This window comes from Mesoplodon mirus (genome assembly GCF_964341445.2).
Source record: "Mesoplodon mirus genome assembly, chromosome: 5".
NCBI classification, from domain to species: Eukaryota; Metazoa; Chordata; class Mammalia; order Artiodactyla; family Ziphiidae; genus Mesoplodon; species Mesoplodon mirus.
Genome location: NC_138980.1, coordinates 27526276 through 27544218, shown reverse-complemented (window position 1 = coordinate 27544218; position 17943 = coordinate 27526276). Strand labels below are relative to the sequence as shown.

The 17943-nt window shown below is 40.3% G+C and overlaps 1 pseudogene across 1 annotated transcript; it reads left to right on the top strand.

Annotated features, from left to right (window-relative positions):
* Positions 1 to 11468: 11468 nt before the first annotated feature.
* On the top strand, positions 11469 to 14080 carry LOC309804323 (homeobox protein prophet of Pit-1-like; annotated as a pseudogene). The gene is made up of 3 exons: positions 11469 to 11577; positions 12767 to 12999; positions 13742 to 14080. The product of its transcript is annotated as a homeobox protein prophet of Pit-1-like (transcript).
* The last annotated feature ends 3863 nt before the right edge of the window (positions 14081 to 17943 follow it).

Sequence of the window (17943 nt, the reverse complement as noted above, 5' to 3'; positions counted from 1 at the left end):
TTCACAGTATTCGAATAGTAAAGAGGAGAGGAGATGGCATTTCAGGGGAGGAGATTTACAGGTTAAATGTCTTGACTGACTGGGATAAAGGGTGTCACAGGCAATACTTTTAGGAGAGTGGTTGCAGGATGTATATAGTATGGTGACTATAAAGTATCCAGCATTTTGAGAGTTAACTTAGTAAAACCAATGTAAAATTCTGAGATCTGAAGCCATTTTCTCATAAATTATATCACAGAATTAACAGGTAGAAAGGCAGTAGTTGGCAGTACCCAGAGCTATTGAAAGAAAGTACTTCAGGGAAAGGATGTAGAATGTAGAAGTGGGGTACAGGGGTTGCATCAAGGAAAAACCAAAACAATATTTGTGCAGACTTTTTCATTGTGCTCCAAAGAGTAGATGTTGATATTAGGGTCTTAATTGTAAGCTATTTCCCATAATGGAAATGGTAGTAGAAGGGGAAAGAAGTATAGCAGGATGGTGTAGGGTTTTTCCTATTGTCTGGGAACTGGCAAAGGCAAAAACAGGTGTACAGGCTCTAAATAACCCAGACTCTAGGTCGAGAGATCTGCCAGCATTAAGGTTAGCCACTTCCTGTCAATGTTTGCTGAGATAGTCCTACCAGGAGTACAATCAACGTTGGCCCCAACCCCCAAGTCAATATGGTAAGAGGGCCTGGTTTCATATATTAGTCCCTTGTGAATCTCTTTAGTTTGTGACTGTCCCTGAGACATCTCATGTTTTGCAGCATTAAGTGTTTGTGTTCCTGGACCTTAAAACTGAGGATGCTTCGTGCTTGGACTCCAGCTCAAGCTGACCCACCTCTGTGGGGTTCCATGTGGCATCCAAGCAACCTCCCTCTGAGACACTTCTCTAATGTGGTCATAGACCACAGTGAAGGTACACAAGGAAGCAACTAATAAAACGGTGGAGCTTAAGGGCAGAATAGGAGGGTCTTGAATGTCTGACAGAAGAGTCTCTTTCGTGAGGAAAGAGGGTGGCTCTTGGCTCTGAGCTTTTAGCCAGAATTTCTAAGAGCCTGCCATCACTGATCTTAGCAATGCTGCCCTTAGTTACCTCTTTCGTTTCCCACTGCTTAATTTTCTGTTTCCACCTTGGAAACATGCTTGCTCTCTTCTGCAATGGGCAGTACATCCTGAAAGAGGAAAGGCTTGTACATGTTAAACCAGGTGATGTTTCCCGTTTGAACTTGGTGAGATGCTGAAGCATTTAGTGTGTGTTTCTCCAAATGTAAATGTATGTGTTTTTGTCTGTGTGAATCTGTCTCTGTGGGAGATAACTGTGTCCTCACCTGCTTTCCCAGATTTTCTTACCTGGCTGCTCTGCTGCTGTGAGAGGCTATCATGGGACCCCTGTCTCCACTGGCTCCTTGCCTGACCCTGAATCATGAGAATGTCACAGCTAGTGGGGGAGTCAGAAAGATTTTCTCACTGGAGGAGAACACTTAGATTCAGACAGGTGGATTCCCCACAGCTCCTCATTAAAGGCACACATACTAAGTGTTCTTTGTTCCTATCCTCTCTGGAAACAGATATCTCAGCCTGAGGGGAATCAGTTTCGTGTTCAGACTTGTTGCTTCCCATTGCATCAAGTACATCTCACACCCATGTCACAGACAAAATATACTTGGTCCCTTGTTCTGTGCTCAGAATTGATCTGAAGAAAAATTGTGAAGCCAGTGAACTTGGCCCACAGATATTCACGGTAGCTCCATTCTTTGCTCTACACTGACTACCTTTTGTATAATCCTTAAGTCTTTAGGACTCTGCACTCTTTCTTCTTTCAAATAAAAGGTTTGTCAATTTATAGTAAGAAAGTAAGGTCTAAGAACAGACCCTCAATTCTGTCTCAATTAATCTCTGTAATAGTTGCTGTGTCCCTGACATAGGAAACCAGAGGTACCACTTAGAAATGCTGGCCTGTGGACGGGGGTAGGGAATACTGGGTGTGGGTTATATATGTGGTCATCTAAATAATATCTGTGGGCTATTGGAACTTGGATGTGTATTTTTAAGTTTCTATTTGTGTGCATATACATAGAAAAATTTTTACAAGGTGAGTTTTAAAACCAATTTTAAAAAATGAAAGAACACAAATATGAAATTGGGCAAAGGTGTGTTAGGCAAGTGCAAAAATTAGAGAACATTGGTGGCATTATTAATTACAGGTAAAGCAATAATTAAGTCAACTGAAAGCATAAATCACAAAAGAGGAATATTTGATGATAACAAAGGACAAATTCATAAAACTTAATCACAGTTATGAAATCAAACAAAACAATGTAGCAACTGTTTGCAATAACAATGTAGAATAGGAATAGGTTAGGCAAAGGTTTAAAAAAATTTTAAAGAAGTTGATTAATGTCTTAATGATGGACTTTAGTATACAATACCCAGAATTTGATAGATCAAGTATTTAGTTAAAAAATATGACAGAGATTTTGTTTAAACAACAAAGAAATTTGATTTGTACACAGGGAAATATATTCAATATTCTGTGATAAACCATAATGGAAAAGAATATTTAAAAATTGCATATATAACTGAATCACTTTGCTGTACAGCAGAAATTATCACATTGTAAATCAACTATACATCAGTTAGAAATATATATATAGGGCTTCCCTGGTGGCGCAGTGGTTGAGAGTCCGCCTGCCTATGCAGGTGACATGGGTTCGTGCCTCGGTCCGGGAGGATACCACATGCTGCGGAGCAGCTGGGCCCGTGAGCCATGGCCGCTGAGCCTGCACGTCCAGAGCCTGTGCTCCGCAAGGGGAGAGGCCACGGCAGTGAGAGGCCAGTGTACCACAAAAAAAAAAAAAAAATATATATATATATATATATATATATATACACACATATAAAATACACATATTTCCACCTTGAAAATAGAAAATATATACTCTTATTTTAAGCCCAGGGAATAATTACAAATGTTGGCCATTTTCTTGACTACAACAAAAACTTTATAATAGAGTTTTTGAAATGAAAACTGAATCAATGAAATCAAACATTGATTTCATAAGATATATTCTCTTATGGCCTTCACCACAAAGCCAAAAATTAGAAACCAGAAATCAAAATGTAAAAAGAAATGTTCAGTTGATAAAATTTAAAACAGTGTTCTTCATAATCCCCATATCAAAAAGAAAGTTTAAACCAAATGATTCATAAATTAGAGAAAAAATATAAAAAGCTATGGGAAAATAGACTTAAATGCTCTTATTAATAATAAAGGAATATAAAAACTGAATAAATCAAGTATTTAATCAAGAATTTTTATTTTAAAATTATTTTAGTCAAATAAATATATTAGCATAGCTTTAAAAGTTAAACAATTCTTTAAATGAGAAAGGTAGTTCACTACCTATCTTTCCACTCCATGATCCAACTTCCCAATATAAATACTTTTATATATTTCTAAATAATATGTTTATAATGCTATTTTTGATCATTGATTTACAATATATTGTCTTCCCATTTTGACAGGTGATGAGTTAATACCACTTCACCATCCCTTTTCCTCTTCCTCAAATGCTCCTATTATAGGCACATCACAATTTGGAGGTATGTCAATATCTATTATTGACTTTCTGACTCTGTTATACACTGTTTGTGTACTAATCCTTTTGTTTATCCTGGCACAAATATTGAAAGTTCCTGAAGTTAATAATTGCCTATTTTTTTCATTTGCTTATTTTTTTTTTTTTTTTTTTTTTTTGCGGCATGCAGGCCTCTCACTGTTGTGGCCTCTCCCGTTGCGGAGCACAGGCTCCGGATGCGCAGGCTCAGCGGCCATGGCTCACGGGCCCAGCCACTCCGCGGCATATGTGATCCTCCCGGACCCGGGCACAAACCCGTATCCCCTGCATTGGCAGGCGGACTCTCAACCACTGCACCACCAGGGAGGCCATCATTTGCTTAATTTTTATGCCTCTTTTCTTTCCATATTTTGAAATTAATTTTGGGGGGGTGAGTTATAATTGATAGATAATAAACATTACCCATTTACGTAACACTTCGATGAATTTTAAAATCATGTTGTCATGTTACCACCACCACAATCAAGAAACACAACAGTTATATCACCTTAAAAAGTTTTCTTGTTTCCCTTTGAAGTTAGCACCCTTCCATGACCAGGTAATCACTGATCTGCTTTCTTTCACTACAATTTTGTGTTTCCTAGAATTTAATATAAATGGAATCATACAGTATGTGGTCTTTTGTGTTTGAATTCTTTCACTTAGCATAATGCTTTTGAGATTAATCCATTTTGTCAATGAATCACAAATTTGTTGCATTTATTAACATTGTGTTCCTTTTCGTTCCTGTGTAGTATTCCATAGTAAGGAGATCCACAAATTTTATAACCATTCAACAGTTGAGGAAATTGGTTTGTTTCCAGTTTAGAACTATTATGTATAATATGTATGCATATCACTATATATGTATACAATGCGCATGTAATACTACCATGTATATTTCTGTAGAAGTTTGTGTGTGGCCATATGCTTTCATTTTTCTTGGAATGTGATTACTGGGTTTTATGGTAAATGTTTTAACTTTATAAGATACTGCAATACTGTTTTTGCAAAAACTAGCTGGACAGTTTGCATTCCTATCAGCAATATTTGAGACTTCTAATTGTTACACATCCTTATCAGCACTGGGTATTGTCAGTCATTTTTTTTTTTCGGTATGCAGGCATCTCACTGCTGTGGCCTCTCATTGCAGAGCACAGGCTCCAGACACACAGGCTCAGCGGCCATGGCTCATGCAGCACGTGGGATCTTCCCGGACCGGGGCACGAACCCATGTCCCCTGCATCGGCAGGCGGAGTCTCAACCACTGTGCCACCAGGGAAGCCCTTGTCAGTCTTTTTAACATTAACTATTCTACTGGATGTATAATAATATCTCATTGTGGTTTTAATTTGCATTTTCCTGATAACTAGTGATGTTGAGTATCTTATACTTATCGCCTATTCATATATCTCCTTTTGTGAAGTTATGTTCAAATATTTTCCCCATTTTTATTCGGTTGTTTGCCTATTTTTATTGAGCTGTTTTTCTTCTCATTTTTTGAGGGTTTTTTTTCTGGACTCAATTGTAAATTTCGCAAATATTTTCTCCCGGTTTGTGGTTTGCTTTTAATTTTCTTATGCCTTATGAAGAGAAAAAAATTAATCTTAATGTTCATCTTATCACTCTTCCCCCTTAAAGTTATGCTTTTTATGTCCTATTCATGAAATCTTTGCCTAAGTCAGTGTAACAAATATTTTGTACCATGTTTTCTTCCAGTAGTTTAATAGAATTTTGTCTTTAACTTTATGATTCATTTCCGTGAGTGAATATGATGTGAGGTAAAAATTAGAGTTAGTTTTTATCTATACTGATAACCAGTTGTTCCAACGTCACCTGCTAAAAAGATTTCTGTTTCCATATTGAATTATACTTGCACCTTTGTTGAAATTCAATTCTATTTCTGGAGTTTCTGTGTGTTGCATTCATTTCTATGTTTATCTAATGCCAATACCACACTGTCATGATTATTGAATCTTTATGTTAAATATTGAAATCAATAGTATAAGTGATCTGAACTTGTTCTTAATTTTCAAGGTTTTCAGTTATTTTAGGTCCTTTGCTTTTCAATATAAACCTTTAAATCAGCTTGTCAATTTCTTGAAAATTGTATGTTAGGATTTTGATTGGGTTGTATTGAATCTGTTGATTAAATTGGGGAGGATTAAATTCTAATCTTTTATTGCTAACATATAGACACACAGTTGATTTTGTGTATTCACCTTGTACTCTGAAATTAGCTTATCAATTCTAGGAATGTTTCTATAGATTCCATTGTGTTTTCTATGTACTTCAACATGTACACTAAGGCAAGAGTCAGCAAATTTTTACTGTAAAAGGCCAGTTACTGAGTACTCTACATGTTGCAATGTCACCTCTCCCATTGTAGAACGAGAGCAGTCATAGAAAATATGAAAAAAATGATGATGGCTATGTTCCAAAGAACTTGTTAAAAAAAGAAAAAAAAGGCAGAGGGCTGAATTTTGCTTATAGGCTGTGCTTTGCCAACTCTTGTTCTTGGGTTTTGCAGAAATGAAATCATATAACATGTACACTTTTGTCTGGCTTCTTTAACAGCATAATTGTTTTGAGATTCATCCATGCTGTAGTTGTAGTTTATTCCTTTTTATTGCAGGTAATATTCCATTTCATGGCTATACTACAACGGTTCATACAGGTGCCTATCTATGAAGACTTGTGTTGTCTCAGAAATAAAGTCACAGGCAACATTCAACTACAAGACTTGATATGGATCTTTGCTTTTTCTTCTCTTGGATTAATTAACTAGAAGAGGAAAGGCTGGATCATTTTAAGAAATTAACATTTTTAAGAAAATGCCAAACTCTTTCCCAAGGTTGTTGTATTGCATATATTTCCTGGTGAATTGCCTGTTCAATTTTTTTGCATTTTTAAAAAATACAATGTTTGTCTTTATATTCTTGAATTTGTATATTGGGCATAGTTAACCTTTATCAGATATATGAATTAACAGATAAATGTTCTTATTACATATATGATTTGCAAATGTTTTCTTCCAGTATGTAACTTGTCTTTTAATTCATTTATCAGTGTATTTTGAAGAGCAGAAGTTCTTACTTTGATGTTCAATTTACCAGTTTGTTCATTTATATATGGTCTTTTGGTGTCATATCTAAGACATATTTATGTAATCCAAGTTCCCAAAGTATTTTGTTTTTTGTTTTTTGTTTTTTTTTTTTTGCGGTACGCAGGCCTCTCAATGCTGTGGTTTCTCCCGTTGTGGAGCACAGGCTCCAGACACGCAGGCTCAGTGGCCATGGCTCACGGGCCCAGCCACTCCGCAGCATGTGGGATCTTCCCAGACCGGGGCATGAACCTGTGTCCCCTGCATTGGCAGGTGGACTCTCAATGACTGCGCTACGAGGGAAGCCCTCCAAAGATTTTTTACGTGTTTTGGAAGTTTTATAATTTTAGATTTTACATTCAGATCTGTGGTCCATTTTGGGTTAATTTTAACATATGATATGAGGTATGGATCCAAGTTCCATCCCCCCTCACCCCATATGATTTAGATAGCCAACTGGTCCAGCACCACTTGTTTAAAAAAAACTAGACGTTCTCTGCTAAATTGCCTTTTTATTTGGGTTTATTTCTGAATTCTTTCCTTTTCATTCATATATTTGTCTATACTGATGGCAGGACTCATGGCCAAGACTGATGGCCAAGAATCATTTGTCTTGAGTACAATCTTTACATAATAATTCTTGAATTTGGACAGTGTAAGTCTTCCAACTTAGATCTTTTTCAAAGCTGTTTTTGCAATGCTAGGTTTTTTGCATTGTTATATAAATTTTAGAATCAGTTGCCAATTTCTATGAAAAAGTCTGATGAAATTTTGAGACCACATGAAATGTTATCAATTTCAGAATTAACAATAATTAGTCTCCTGACCCAAAAGCATAGCATATTTCTTCATTTTAAAAGGTTTTCTTTTATTCCACTCATGAGTATTATTTTTAGTTTTCAGTGTACGGATTGCTCATATTTTTGACAACTTTAACACTAAATGTTTCATATTTTATGCTACTGTAAATGGTACTAAGTTTTTAATTCAAATTATTTATTATTTGTTGTTATATGATTATTTTTTTAATATTGGTTTTGAATCCTGAAACTTTGCTAAACTCACTAATTAGCTATAATAGATGCCTTATAATTCCATCAAAAATTCTGCATGGCAGATTATTGTGTCCACATACAAAGACAATTTTACTTTTTCCTTTCCAATCTAATTGGGTGCCCTATAATTTAATTTAATTCAGATACTAACTATTCTGACCTAAGACAGACCCCAGAGTTTAAGGGCTCAGTCCCACAAAGCTACCCCCATTCAGATGCCAATCAGAAGTACTGGGCCCCCAGGTTACTCATACTCTGTTAAACTTGGTTACACATCGGGGTTTCCATGACCCCATCCTCAAATTGGATAATTTGCTATAATGTCTCACAGAACTCAAGGAAACAGTTTATTTACTATTATTGATTCATTTTAAAGGATACTATAAATGACACAAATGATCAGCCAGAGGAAGAGGCACATAGGGACAGGCCAAGGTCAGGAAGGGTCCTGAGTGCAGGAATTTCTGTCCCACAGAGTTTGGGGTGCACCACCATCGTGGCACATGGATGCTCGTTCTTCTACTTTTCCTTCTTTCTCTGGCCTGTGGTGTGGAGATGATGACAGTACCTCCAGCTGCCACCCTGGACCATAAGATGAGGATGGAAAACTTACAGTAAGATAATGGGGTAGAAATTTCTGAGCTTGGGAGTCTGATGACATCTTAGATCCACTGTACCAGCCTTTGAATACCTACAACTGATCTTATTTTGTGGGTGATAGAAATAAACTTCTATCTTGTCTAAGCCAACATTTTATACATTTTTGTCTTTTGAAGGTAATAGTACTGTTCCAAATGGCCCCCAAGCATAGTGCTGCAATGTTGTCTAGTGTTCCTAAGTGCAGGAGGGCCATGAGGTGTTTAACGGAGAAAATAATCTTTGTTCAAGCATGAGTTATAGTGCTGTTGGCCATGAGTTCAATGTTAATGAGTTTACAATATATATTAAGTAAGGTGTATTTAAACTGAGACACACATACAACAATGTTATGTATTGATTGGTTGACCAAAAATATTGTGGGCAGAGGCTCACAGGAACCTCTTTCCCTTAGTAACAGTGGTTCAGTATTCACCAATTCAGTGTTTATCATGACTTTATGGAACAAAACTACCTACATAAAGAGAATTGACTGTATTATTATCCTTAGATGATAAAGCTGAGGTGCAGAGATACAAAGTAATGAGCCTGGGATCACATAGCTAGTAAGTGGTATAGCTGATATTTGAACCCAGGGCAGCCTGGCTCCAGAACCTGTATTCTTCCCCACCACACCATCCTGCCTCTGGTAGTGTGAGAGAACCCTGGGTATCAGACTTCCTTGAAGGTCAAGTTTGAGTGGGAATTAGGATGCCCTGGAAAAATACTCCTCCCCAGCCTACTAGGAAATAATGGTATCCTGGGATGTCAAGACAAACCTGTAGTGTCTCAATGTCTTGGGGAGCAGGGTAGTAGGTCAGAGTTTCTTTGTAATATCAGAGTGTCCTGGGATCATCAGGCTGCTTTGGATGGCTGGTCAGAGTTCCCTTATAGGGTTAGGCTATTTTGAGGCAGCAAGAGTATTGGAATTCAGTGTGTGCTTGTGGATCCAAGTTGACTACATGAATCTTGGGAGGCAGAGCTGTCATGCAGCTCGAGTTTCTCTAGGAGGTCACAGTATACCCTGGGGTGGGGGAGAGGGGTTGGCATCTTGGATCAGTGTTTTTCGACTTTTATGTTGTTATGATCTGAATGTTTGTGTCTCCTCACCACTTCATATGTTGAGTCCTAACCCCAATGTGATGCAATGATATTTGGAGGTGGGGCCTTTGGGAGGTGATTAGGGTTAAGTGAGATCGTGAGGTTGAGGCCACTAGATTAGAGTAGTGTCTTTATAAGAAGAGAAAAGAGACCAGGACTGAGTTCTCTTTCTGTCTTTTGAAGACACAGAAGGTGGCTGTCTGTAACCCAGGAAAAGTCTCTAAGGAACTGAATCAGCTGGCACATTAATCATGGACTTCTTAGCCTCCAGAACTCTGAGAAATGGATACCTGTTGTTTTAGCCACCTTACCTTTGGCATTTTATTATGGCAGCCAGAGCTGATGAAGACAAGTGTACAGTCAGTTCTCTTGGGGATCTTGTTACGGTGAAAATTCTGATTCAGTAGGACTGAAGTGAGGCCTCAAATCTTACATTTCTAACAAGCTCTCATGTGCTGCTTATACTTCTGATCCATGGAGCATATTGTAAGCCTCAGGATCCTGGAAGATTACTATGTTTTTCTGTCTTGAGTTGTTCTTTTAAAGAATGTGTGTGAAGGATTAGCATAACATTGGGGATCAGACAGTCTTATGAGTACAGTGTGTTCCAAGGGGATTAGGGTGCCCTCATTGATTCAGTCTATTCTGACATTTCAGAACTTCATGGCGGGGGACAGGGATAATCTCCTAGTTGAGGTTGAATACTCTAGGTTTCAGTGTGTCCTAGAGAACCCTAGAGTCCTAGGATATTGGGTTGTCTTTAAAGGGTCAGGATGTCCTACAGATGTCAGAATGTAGTTCCTAGATCTAAGTAATCTCAAGAAGCAGAGTACTGCGTGTGTCAGGGTGTCCTGACTGCTCAGCAATGGTGGGTATGTCAGGGTTTCCTTGAAGAATCAGAATGTCGGGATGTCATGGGAATCTCAGTCTTCTGCAGAGTCCTGAGGTCCAGGGAGATCAGGATGCACCTGGAATACAGATGCTCTTGAGGGTAAGTGTTCTCTGATGGTCTGGGTGACCTTGGAGGGTCAGGGAGTCCTGGGGGGTTCTGAGTGAATGAGGAGGTGACATTTGGGAGAAGAAAACAGAAAGTACTTGAGAACTATGGTGTCCGGGAGACTCATCCTATGGTTCAGGTTGTCCTGACGGGGTGTCCAGTGTATTCTGAGAATCAGGATATTTAGGAGGGGCCAGAATGTACTTGTGTTTTTAGTTTTTTAGTTTCCTGGAAAGAAGTCTGTGGGAATCACCCACGTACTGAGACACAAGGCAGGCCCTACTCCTCATCTCCATTTGCACAAACTCTCCCTCTCCCTCTCCCCTCATGATGAGGTTCTGAGGAGGAGTCTCAGGAGGAATGCATTTTCTCTTCCTTCCCCTGCCTGCTCCCAGGAGGGGATGTAACAGGACAAAAGAATTTGGTCCTCTGGGAATATGAGCTCTTGGCCCCAGTCCCTAGACCCTCCAACAGAGCACCTTCCCTCATCTGGCTTGTGATCCTCCCCTGATGATGGGGGCTCTGGCGACCAGGCAATGATTGGATGGGCTCACAGGGGTGAGGAACAGGTCACTCCTCCAAGGCTCAGGGAGAAAGAGTTAGTGTGGGATTGCAAGCTGGGAAAGTAGGCATCTGAGAGCAAAAGGAGAGAACGGCATCCCAGAGAGAGAAGGTGCAGGCGGAGAAAAGTGCAGACTAAAACAGAGAAACAGGGTGAGGGCAAGGCAGAATGAGATGATACTCAAGCAAAGGAATGGGGAATTAGAAATAGAAAGAAAAGTTAGAAAAAAGGAGAGAGAGAAAAAGGTCTATCTATCTATATCTACACAGGGAGAGAGATTCAGAGAGAGGTATAAACAGGGGGAAAGCAGTGAAATACAAGGCATAGAGGGGAACAGAAACAGAGAAAGACTGATCCAGAATCAGAGACTCAGGGACACGAGACTGGGCTGTCTTTGGTCTTTGTTGTGAGCCATGGATGCAGAAGGGAAGAGTGAGCAGGGTAAACAAAAGAAGGGGCGAGTTTGCAGCAGTCTCTGGCCCGAGGGCTATGCAGCCGCTGGGACTTTGACCTCCACGGTGGGTGAGTGAATCTCTGGGGTGGTCCTGAGGAGACAGCAGGTGTGCATGCTCCATGCCCAGGCTCCGTGGGGCGATGGTTCGCCACGAGGAAAGTGAAGAGGAGAAATAAAAAACCAGAATCCTAGAATGTTAAAAACAAGGGAATCTTAGAACACATGGGCCGATACAACGCCTTTGCTTTACAGAGTGGCACACTGAGACCCTGACGGATGAGGAGGCGGCAGAGGCTGAGCTAAAAGCTGTCTCCTCACTCCTGACCTCAGAGTTTGCTCACTGCACTGCTTTCTCCAAGGAAGAGAGTTGGAGGGGCCAGGGCTTTGGATCCGAGGAGAGCAGGGGGCTAAGGTGGACAGTGAGCACTGGGTAGGGACTACCGCCTGGGTCCCCATGGGGATGGGATCCTCACTCCAGATATCTTTTCTCAGTGTGTGCCTCCCAGGTGTTTCCTTTTGCTCCTATTCTCTATTCCCCAGCTGGCTCTCAGACTAATTAGTGTGGGAGCTTAGTGAGTCTGTAGGGAGAAGAGGCAGGCCTTTCCCACGAGCTCAGTTTCCTGCAGCCTGGTGGCCAGGCCAGGACTGGGATAGGGGAGAAGATGAAATGTATGTGTGAGGAGGGTGTGTCTGAGCAGAAGAGTGAGGAATGTTTCATCTTCCCAGGTGGAGGGAATAGGACAATGGGAACAATATAAAGGTTTAAGTTGCATGTGAACCATGAGAGCAGGGAGCAAGTCATAGGGGTCTTAGACAGAGACCTGGGCAGTTTGTTAGGTTGTCAGAGCGAATAGGAGATCCACAGGGTGAGACCCAGGAAGGTGGTATGTGTGCTGAGAGAGATGAAAGGCTATGGAGGGGCATGCCTTACATGGGGATGCATCTGGGGGAGTGTAATGGGGAGTGGGCACAAGGTGCAGAAGTGAGGCAGAGGGAGCGTGAGTGCCTAGGACAAGTGAGACTGAGGGGCAGACTTCATGTGGAGAGGGCAGCATGGGTTAAGGGAATCAGAAGTGAAGCAGGGCCAAGGCTGAGCTGGATTCAGCTAATTCTGAAAGCTGAAGAATTTCTGGTCAGTGCAGAGTATATGAGCAATACACTGGGTCCTAGTAGAAACTGGGGGTTCCAGCATATGTGGTCTGGGATGGATGGGTGGATCCATGCGGCAGCAAACTCTCCCTCCCCCCTCCTTCTCAGACATGAGCACTCAGCCCTACAGGAACCTCTCTGGTGTAGGAGTGGGGAGACCAAGTCTTTGCTCACAAGGAGAACAGAGGTGTCGCCCACACTCCTGGTGCCGCCAACGCACCACCTTCAGTCCAGCGCACTTGGAACAGCTGGAGTCAGCTTTTGGGAGGAACCGCTACCCTGACATTTGGGCCCGAGAAGGCCTGGCCTGGGACACAGGTCTCAGCTAGGCCAGAATCCAGGTGATGGCCCAGGATCCTCCGCCCACCATCCCCTGAAGAAATGCAGATTCGGTGATTTGGGAACTACTGGGGCATAAATTCTCAGGGCACTATAACCCTAACCCAAATGTTCACCAGAACAGAGTCTTACCCAACAGTCAGCATAACCTCATCTACGTCAGGAATTTCACTGGAGTTTAACCTTGGAGCTAACCTAATCTAACTTGAATTTCAATGTCAAACCCCAACCTTAACAGTGATGTGAACTCCAACAGAAATTCAATCCTAACTATTCACACACGTATGTAACCTTGTCCCTAACCATGGTCTTGAAACTCAACCTGATGCTTGCTCAATTCTAACCATAGAGTTACTTAATCTTAAGAATAAACTGTACCCTAAATCTAACCTGGTCTGTAACAATTAAACTCATCCATAGTCTTAGTCTCTAATAACCCTAGAGGAAATTTCCCATTCTCTGTGGAGGTGAAATGCCACTGTGTCATGTTTATCTCTTTCTTTTTACAAGTTGACATTTCTTACTCACCCAAAGTTGTAGCAGGGCAAATTTAGATATGGATTGGGGGAATGGTGTGGGTCTTGCTTTGTCACTAGTCCTGGTTCAGCTATGCCTTCTGCAAGAGCTTTACTTCCTCTGGGGATGTGGGGGAGTCTTATGCCCTGTACCAGTCTGTAGCTGCATATGACAATGCCACCTATTTGAGAGAGGGGCTCTAATGTGGCTATTCTCCCTCCTCCTCAGGTCTGGTTCCAGAACCGCAGAGCTAGGCAGAGGAAGCAAGAGCGGTCACTGCTCCAGCCACTGGCCCATCTGCCTCCTGCCACCTTCTCCGGTTTCTTGCCTGAGCGCCCTGCTTGCCCCTACTCCTACCCAACACCACCTCCCCCAATGACCTGCTTCCATCACCCCTACAACCATGCCCTTCCCTCACAGCCTTCCACTGGTGGTTCCTTTGCTCGACCCCACCATTCTGAAGACTGGTACCCCACCCTGCACCCAACCCCTGCTGCTCATCTGCCCTGCCCTCCACCCCCATCCATGCTTCCCCTCATCCTTGAGCCACCCAAGTCCTGGAACTAAAGTTAAACAAGTACTGATAAGGTAATTTCCCAGCCTGTGACCCTCACAAAACACAGAAAACTAGGTGGTTTCCTTTCCTTCTAAGGGCGCAGTAGAAATACGGTGAATGACAGCTCAGAGACTGGGAATGTTAAAATGGGAGATCATGATGAAGGCTCACTGAGATGATTAATTGAGTGAATTTAAGGAGGTGAAACTACTGGAAGATATAGGTAAAAAGCCCCAGTGGAGGTGACTGGTGGAAAAGTGACATTGAGGGAAGCAGTGGTTGCTGCTGGTGGCTGGAAATGGTTGAAGGGGATAGAACTTTTGGGACTTCACTCATTGAGATCACAGTTGAGGACCTTCATCCCCATTGTTTCTAGCTGATTTCAATAAGGCTTTTGATTTAATGTCTACCTATACATCCCTTCCCCATCACCACCATCCGAATCCATCATTAAGTTTTATTCATTCTATCCTGGAAATAGCTCTTGAATTCATTCCTCTCCTTTCTGTTCCAGCAGACACTTTTTTTTCTGGCCCCACGTTTTCTAATTAATCCTCCTCCTTGGTTCCCTTAGCTCCAGTCTTTCCCACTTCCAAAAGGCTTTGTAAATCTCATCATCAAATATTAGCTCTCCAGTGTTTTATAAACAATAAATAAGTAATACCTGATTTGCTAAGCCTGTAAGACTCCTCAGTGTTACCTTCAACGTAACTTTTAAGTCACCTGCATGTGGCTTTGTTATTGAGCAAGGGCTCCTGTGACTACAGCACCGAAAGCCAAACTCTGACAGCTGATGTTTGCAATAAAGTAAGGGTTTATTGCAGGGTGCCAAGCAAGGGAGTGGGAGACAAGCCTCAGATCTGCTCCAACTTGGCCTTTGAGTTGGGAGTGTTTTTAAAGAAGAAGAAAAGTGAAGTTGGGATTAACCATCATCTTGTGACATCTCTTAATCATAGTTGTGGAAGTCAGGATGTTTCCAGTTTACAATTCTCTAGCCACCTGGGGGATCTGTGAGCTCATCCTGCTCTGGAGAAACAACCTGATTTTGTGTGTTAATGATGATATCTACAACAGCAATTTTAGTACATTAATGATGTTATAGACAATAGCAATTTTAGTCATCTGATTCTGTTTGATTAGTGTTCAGTTAGCACAGGATTGAGGTCAAAAGAGGCAAACAAGGCAATAAAGTTTTGAGTAGAGAGATTAATCAGAAACTCACAAAGGGAACTCAATTTTAGAGGGGCTCAGTTTCAGTTTGTGATAGAGAAGAAACAATTTGATTAAGGGCAAACTTTTCCAAGAGCAAACCGTGAGTCTTGAGGTTCATAAGAGGTCATTCCCAGAAAAGACTCTGCTGTGAAGTGCCTTAGTCTGAGCTCTCCTAACAGAAACATGCTGTGGCCTAGTTGGTTTGTCATTTATATACCATATTGCTTATCATGTAGTTAGTTTACTCATAATTTACTTATTTATAAGTAGGTCTACCTCACTTATGGGCACATACATAGAAGAATTCTGAGGAAACAAGCCTCTGGGGATTTTATTGGCAGTTTTTTGTATGTATTATATTTTAAAAGTCTGGAATTGAAACCTCTGTGATGCACAATTCCATTTCCATGTAATTATCCCCTTGTGCCAGACTGCCTTCCTGAAAGATAAAACTGGTGTGCATGCCTCCCAAAATGTCAGTGTCAGTTTCAGCACATCCTTATCGACATTGATCATTTTGGACAATTTTTTGACTGAGAGTCATGTCTCCTAGTTGGTTATTTTTTTCAGTTTTCATTTAATCTATTGCTAGTGAATGTTAAAAATAGTTTCATGTTTATTGACAATTTACATTTTTTTCTCCTCTGCATTGCTTTTCTGAGTTATTTGTGAATTGATCTAGTCATCTCTTATTAGTGCTTGAGGAACCCCAAGTGAGAAATCTCCCCTTAATTTTACTGCTTCACCATGTTTTCCTCATTATTTGGATCAAAATACTATGCCTTGAATCATTTTAAATTTATTTTAGTTTGTGCCGTAGAATAGTCATCCAATTTCCCCTCAATCAGCTAGCTGGTTCTTCCAATATAATTTATTTAACAGTCTAACTTTGATCTGTAAAACATTTTTCCACACACTAAGATCTCATATGGGACAGTTGTAGACTCTTAATTCTTTCCCACCAATTAGCTTCTCTATTCTGATATCAGTACCATAGTGTCTTAATTACCAAAAATGTAAGGATCTTTAAAATGTTAAATTTTCTTATCCAAATACAAGGTGTGTCTTGTTATTTTTTCCAGATTTCTCTTATGTCCCTCAGGAAACTTCTTGGTATTTTTTATAAAACAAATCTTAATAAGAGTTTTATAAATTACAAAAGTTATATAGGGTCTTTGTAACAGTCAACCCCAAAGATTTATATACATATAAGACATATATATTATATAAATGAATATATATTATACATGAATATATATTTATACATATTAACCTGGATTAATCACAAAACCCCATGTTAAGCAAATTCACCTCAACGTGAGATAAACAACATTAGTAGTGTGTATCTTTCCACAACTTATTGTGCTCATAGAAAAATATACAGACATACACATGTAACAGGGAAGAACAAAATCTGACTCCACGTTGGATCTGTTTCTTTTACTTTAACCTTTGCTCTCCATTAATTTTTATTACTATAATCACTAAAAGGCTGATGTCTATAGCTATAGGCATACATAATGGCCTCCCTCGGGGAACCCTGACCCTCTGCCTGAATATTAAACTAAAGTGCCTTTGTTCAGCTCACAAGGAAACACCCTGACCCTGCCCAACTGTGAATGGCTGCAGAAAAGAAGAAATTAACACAGCCCCTCCCTGAGGCTGGCCAAAAACCAGGAGATATTTTGCAAGACTTATGGCCCTTTACTTTACTTCCTCACCTCCTCCCCTTCTCTGTTCTATAAAAAAAGCTAGCATCAAGACCCTGATAAGATGTTACTCTAGGATATTAGTCTGCCACCTTCTCATCTGCCTGCTTTCCAAATAAAGTTGCCATTCCTTGCCTCAACACCTCATCTCCTGATTTATTTGCCTGTTATGTGGCAAGCAGAGTTAGCTTGGACTCAGTAACACATACACTAATATTTTTTCCTTTTCAAAAATAAAAATGAGATCCTACTGTAAGTGGATACAGATATAAAAACATCCTTCAACTGGATCACATAGATTTTTATTGTTTTCATTCCATTAACTGGCAATTTTATGAGCCATTTAACCATTCTCCTATCATTCGAGATTCACAGTTAGATTGATATTTTGTTTTGTTTTACCACCACAAATGCCACTGTAGTTGTTTCATTAAAGGATAATTCTCAAAAAAAGGTAAATCCATGACTCTCATAGATATGTAAATTTTATTTAACTCTTTTAACTCATAAGGCAACGATAAAGATGTCAAAGCCAGTTCAAAGGACAAAGACCAGGCATATTTATAGATGAGGAATAGTGAAATGAATGTGTAAATGGAGCCAAAATTGCCTTCTTTCCTAGTTGAGGAGGGACTTCAATTAACCCTCCAGGGGATGGGATTTATTTACGTATCTATAGACAAGAATTTTTTTTGCATTGCCTTCTGTTATCTACAATTTACAGAGTTATAAATTAGCTCAAAGGCCAAGAAAGCCTCAGAGGGCACAAAGAATCAAAGTCAAATAAACTGGAAAGGTGGGCCCTAAACAGTGCATGGCTTTCCATTGAATCACATTTTCCCCCTACAGTTTCCTCTGGTCCAGGTGCTTTTTACTTCTGTAGGTTAGATGTCCCAAGGTTGGACTGCTGTGTTAAGTGTTATGTACATTTAAAATTGTAACAGATACAGCCT